We start from the raw sequence: 6,380 nt of genomic DNA, 5'->3' as shown, positions 1-6,380 counted from the left end.
CCTTAAGGTAAGGGAAGTTATTTGCTGCCTACATTTTCAGGGCTGTCTAAGTACAGGGTCAGAACGCACCATACTGAGGTTGAATATATGGTAAAAGGTACGAGTTTCTTTTGTCTCTCTGTAGTCCTCGATTTGGTAGAATCACTCTTTTAGTTTGTGTTGATATTTTCAATTGAATTTTGAATACACACACACACACACACATAATGCAGCAAATGTCTGTATTGAAGAGGCAGGCTTTTCTTGATGAAATATATACCCTTTTCATAAGGCATGTACCTAGACAGAATTAGCAGGAGTGGCTATAAGAACTGTGTATGTTATTCTGTGTCCCCAGTTTATTGAGTCCTTTATATTTCATTCATCTATTATAAACCATTAAAGCTGCCTTTTAGTTTGCATGATTGGTTCAGTTTCAAAATCACTGTCACTGGAAATTTAAAAGTAGAGAGAGCTAATAGACTTTGATTGCTTGTTACCTGTCACTGTGGGTTTGTTATTTTGTAGACATTATTTTCTTTAATTACCTGTCCCTTACTGGGAGGAATGATCACCTGTGTTTTTATATGGTGGTGGCCAAGATGCTGAAGTGATGAAGTGACGTGTCTCCTATTTTCTTTTTTTTTTAAAGAATTATTTATTTATTTTGTGTATATGAGTACACTGTAGCTGTCTTCAGATACACCAGAAGAGAGCACAGCATTCCCTTACAGATGGTTGTTAGCTACCATGTGGTTGCCGGGAATTGAACTCAGGACCTTTGAAAGAGCAGTCGGTGCTCTTAACCACTGAGCCATCTCTCCAGCCCTCCTATTTTCATCTAAAGGCAGAGAGGGTACAGATTTCCTCTGGTTCTACTGGGTGCCAGAGTCCCTACCTTTCCTTGTACTGAGTGAGAAGAAGGTTTGGGGAGTGACACTGAATGCTATTGTTTTTTTCATTGCTGGAAGGAGTTGTCAGCTATGGGTTTTGGATAAAATCTTCTGAAAACTCAAATTGGGGAGTAGGGGTTGCAGTACATAGATGTGGAAGCAAGATAGTTGTCATCTGGGTTCCCTGATGCAATCTCCAAGTATAGATGATTTATTTACATTTAGAGATCTAGATGCAATTGACAGAGTTCTCACCTTCTAGAATACTGAATCAGGTATTGGCACACAGAGAGATGAAAGTTGTCAAAGAGAAGGGTGGGGAGAAATGTTTGGAAGAAATGCTTGACAAAGCAGTATGGAATTTACTCTGTAGGGTATTTGACCACATAATTTTTTATTTTTTTAAATAGGTATATTCTTTATTTACATTTCAAATGCTGTCCCCTTCCCTCATTTGCGCCCCCCCCCCCCCCAAAAAAAATCCAATAAGCCATCTCCCCTTCCCCAGTCAACCCTCCCCTGCTTCCCTGTTCTGGTATTCCTCTACAATACAGCATCAAGTCTTTCCAGGACCAAGGGCCTCTCCTCCCTTTGGTGTCTAACAAGACCATCCTCTGCTGATGATGTGTCTGGAGCCATGGGTAACAACATGCGTACTATCTTGTTGATGGTTTTGTCCTTGGGAGCTCTGTGAGTACTTGGTGACTTATATTGTTGTTCCTCCTATGGTGCTGCAAACCCCTTCATATCCTTGGGTCCCTTCTCTAGCTCCCCTATTGGGAGCACCCTGTGCTCAGTTCAATGGCTGGCTGAGAGTGTCCCCCTCTATATTTGTCATGAACTAAGAGAGCCTCTCAGGTGACAGGTATGTCCGGCTCTGATCAGCCAGCACCTGTGACCACATTTTTTTTTTTTTAACAATCATGTTAGAAGCATAGAAGCAAAATATAAAGTTGTGGTTGTCAATGTAAGAATCAGACTTTGTGTTGAAACTTTCACAGGAGATTAAAGACTGTATGTAACTATTTGAAAATTTGTTTTTTATCACACTTTATAATTACATTATTTAAAATATGTGAAACAGTTAATTCCCAGAGAAGACATAAGACATATATCATATAAGTACCAAATATGAAATAAAAATGTGAAAAATGTAAGCAATTTAAAAAGGAAATACATAATATCTTAAGACTTCTATTATATGGTTGTAGAATGAAAAGATTATCAATGTCCATTATCACCTTCAATAACACTATATGCTAATCAGAACTATTGGAAATATATAGAGTGTTCTTTAATGTTTAAAAAAATCTTTTTTTAATTTTTATTTTCTATATTCTTTGTTTACAGTTTGAATGCTTTCCCCTTTCCTGGTTCCCCCTTCCCAATCGGTCTCATAAGCCCTCTTCCCTCTGCCCATTTCCCAATCACCCCCTCCTAATTCTCAGTCCTGGTACTCCACTACAATGTTGGATCAAGTCTTTTCAGAACCAGGGCCCTCTCCTTCCTTCTTCTTGGGTATCATTTGATATGCTAATTGTGTCTTGAGAATTCAGAACTTCTGTGCTAATTAATATCCACTTATCAGTGATTGCATTCCATGTGTATTCTTTTGTGATTGGGTTATCTCACTTAGTATGATATTTTTCAGTTCCAACCATTTGCCTAAGACTTTCATGAATTCATTGTTTTTAAATTGCTGAGTAGTATCCCATTGTGTAAATATACCACATTTTCTGTATCCATTCCTCCTTTGAGGGGCATCTGGGTTCTTTCCAGCTTCTGGCTATTATAAATAAGGCTGCTATGAACATAATGGAGCATGTGTCCTTATTGCATGCCAGGAAATCCTCTGGGTATATGCCCAGGACTGGTATAGCAGGGTCCTCTGGAAGTGTCATGTCCAGTTTTCTGAGGAACCGCCAGACTGATTTCCAAAGTGGTTGCACCATCTTGCAATCCCACCAGCAGTGGAGGAGTGTTCCTCTTTCTCCACATCCTTGCCAACATCTGCTGTCTCCTGAGTTTTTAACCTTAGCCATTCTGACTGGTGTGAGGTGAAATCTCAGGGTTGTTTTGATTTGCATTTCCCTAATAAATAAAGATGTTGAACATTTCTTAAGGTGCTTCTCAGGCATCCGAAGTTCTTCATGTGAAAATTCTTGGTTTAGTTTTGTACCTCATTTTTTAATAGGGTTATTTGGTTCTCTGGGGTCTAACTTCTTGAGTTCTTTGTATATATTGGATGTTAGCCCTCTGTTGGATTTAGGGTTGGTGAAGATCCTTTTCCAATTTGTTAGCTGCTGTTGTTTGTCCTGCATCCAATCCTGTGCACCAGACATACGTGAGCCTGAGCCCAAAAGAGACCAGAAGAGGGCATCAGATCCGCTAGAGCTAGAGTTACAGAGGGCTGTGACCTGCTATATGGGTGCCAGGAACTGAACTGTGGTCCTCTAGAAGAACAGGAAGTTCTGTTAGATGCTGAGCCATCTCTACAGTTCAAGTATCATTTCCAGCAAGAACAGAGCACATATTCTTCTCTAATGCACAAAACAAAATTATTGTTTCATGCATTAGAACACACCCAGATGGCCAGAGGGGCACCCGGGAGGCCGACTGGGAGTAGTCAGTGTGCTCTGGGGAGTCCAGCAGGCCCCTTCAGGTGTCTGCTTTGGGATGTGAACAGCCTGGGCCACAGCACTTGGTCTCCAGGAAGTGCAAGAGGCCTGGTGTGCACCCAGAAGCAGACTGGGAGCACACAGCTTGCTCCAGCAGCACAGAGCTTAGGTTCCAGTCCTGAGGCCTCTGGCAGGAGCCTTCAGATCTCCGCTTCGGAATCCAGAACAGCCTGGGCTGCAATGCCACATCTCCAGGTCCTGCAAGAGGCTAGAGGGGCTCCCGGGAGGCTGGCTGGGAGGAGTCAGTGTGCTCTGTGTCCAGCAGGCTCCGGCGGGAGCCTTCAGGTATCTGCTTTGGGATCTGAACAGCCTGGACCACATCACCCTGTCTCCAGGCAGTGCAGGAGGTCAGCTGTGCACCAGAGGCCACCTGGGAAGAGGCAGCTTCCACTGGTGAGTCCAGCATTGACAAGACCAACTAACACCAGTGAGAACTAGATGGCAAAAGGCAAATGCAGGAATGTCACGAACAGAAATCAAGGCAATATGGCAGCATTTGAACCCAATTCTCCTTTAACAGCATGTCCTGGATACTCCATCACACCAGAAAAACAAGATTTGGATTTAACATCACTGCTCATGATGCTGATAGAGGAACACATGAAGGACATACTTAAAGAAATTCAGGAGAAAATGGATCAAAAGTTAGAAGCCCTTACAAGGGAAATACAAAAATCATTGAAAGAAATTCAGGAGAATACAAAAGCCAATAAGGAGGAAACACAAAAATCACTTAAAGAAATGCAGGAGAACTTTGGTCAACAGGCTGAGGTCATTAAAGAGGAGACACAAAAATCTCTTAGAGAATTACAGGAACGCACAAACAAGCAAGTGAAGGAGCTAAGCAAAACCATCCAGGATCTAAAATCAGAAGTAGAAACAACTAAGAAAACTCAAAGGCCCACAACTTTGGAGATAGAAAACCTTGGGAAGAAATCAGGGGACATAGATGCAAATATCAACAACAGAATACAAGAGATAGAAGAAAGAATCTCAGATGCTGAAGATACCATAGAGACCATGGACTCCACAGTTAAAGAAAATGCAAAATGCAAAAATCTTGTAACCCAAAACATCCAGGAAATCCAGGACACAATGAGAAGACCAAACCTAAGGATTATAGGCATAGATGAGAGTGAAGATTTACAACTTAAAGGGCCAGCAAATATCTTCAATAAAATTATGAAGAAAACTTCCCTAACCTAAAGAGAGAGATGCCTATGAATATACAAGAAGCCTACAGAACTCCAAACAGACTAGACCAGAACAGAAATACCTCCCGTAACATAATAATCAAAACCCCAAATGTACTAAACAAAGAAAGAATATTAAAGGCAGTAAGAGAAAAAGGCCAAGTAACATATAAAGGAAGACCTATCAGAATCACAGCAGACTTCTCACCTGAGACTATGAAAGTTAGAAGATGCTGGGCAGATCTCATGCAGACTCTAAGAGAACACAAATGCCAGCCAAAACTACTATACCCAGCAAAACTCTCAATCACCATAGATGGAGAAACTAAGATATTCCATGATAAAACCAAGTTTACCCAATATCTATCCATAAACCCAACCCTACAAAGGATAATAGGAGGAAAGCACCAATACAAGGAGGGAAACTTCACCCTGGAAAAAGCAAGATAGTAACCTTCTTTCATTAAACCCAAAAGAAGATAACCAATCAAATTTTAAAAAATAACATACAAAATGACAGGAAGTAATAATCACTATTCCTTAATATTTCTTAACATCAATGGACCCAATGCCCCAATAAAAAGACATAGACTAACTGACTGGATACATAAACAGGACCCTACATTTTGCTGCATACAGGAAACACACCCCAGGGTCAAAGACAAACACTACCTTAGAGTAAAAGGCTGGAAGACAATTTTACAAGCAAATGGTCTCAGGAAACAAGCTGGAGAAGTCATTCTAATATCAGATAAATTTGACTTTCAACCCAAAGTCATCAAAAGAGACTCTGAGGGACATTCCTTGCTGGTCAAAGGAAAAACACACCAAGAAGAACTCTCAATCCTGAACATCTATGCTCCAAATGCAAGGGCACCCTCATTCATAAAAAAAACTTTATTAAAGCTCAAAGCACACATTGCACCTAACACAATAATTGTGGGTGACTTTAACACTGCACTTTCCTTAATGGACCGATCAGGAAAACAGAAACTGAACAGAGACACAGTGAAACTAATTGAAGTTTTGGACCAATTAGATTTAACAGATATATATATATATATATATATATATATAGAACATTCTATCCTAAAGCAAAATAATATACCTTTTTCTTAGCACCTCATGGTACTTTCTCCAACATCAACCACATAATTGGTCACAAGACAGACCTCAACAAATATAAGAAGATCGAACTAATCCCATGCCTACTATCAGATCACTATGGAGTAAAAGTGGTCTTCAATATCAACAAAAACAACAGAAAACCCACATACACGTGGAAACTAAACAATATTCTACTCAATGATACCTTGGTCAAGGAAGAAATAAAGAAAGAAATTGAAGACTTTTTAGAACTTAATGAAAATGAAGACACAACATACCCAAATCTATGGGATACAATGAAAGCAGTGCTAAGAGGAAAACTCATAGCCCTGAGTGCCTCCAAAAAGAAAATGGAGAGAGCATACACTACCAGCTTAATGACACACCTGAAAGCCCTGGAACAAAAAGAAGCTATTTCACACAGGAGGAGTAGAAGGCAGGAAATCATCAAACTCAGGGGCGAAATCAATCAAGTAGAATTAAAGAGAACCATACAAAGAATCAACAGAACCAGGAGCTGGTTCTTTGAG

The sequence above is a fragment of the Apodemus sylvaticus genome, chromosome 16 (assembly GCF_947179515.1).
Source record: "Apodemus sylvaticus chromosome 16, mApoSyl1.1, whole genome shotgun sequence".
In the NCBI taxonomy this organism is placed as follows: domain Eukaryota; kingdom Metazoa; phylum Chordata; class Mammalia; order Rodentia; family Muridae; genus Apodemus; species Apodemus sylvaticus.
The sequence above is the reverse complement of the archived record's forward strand: the minus strand, read 5'-3'. Positions refer to the sequence as shown.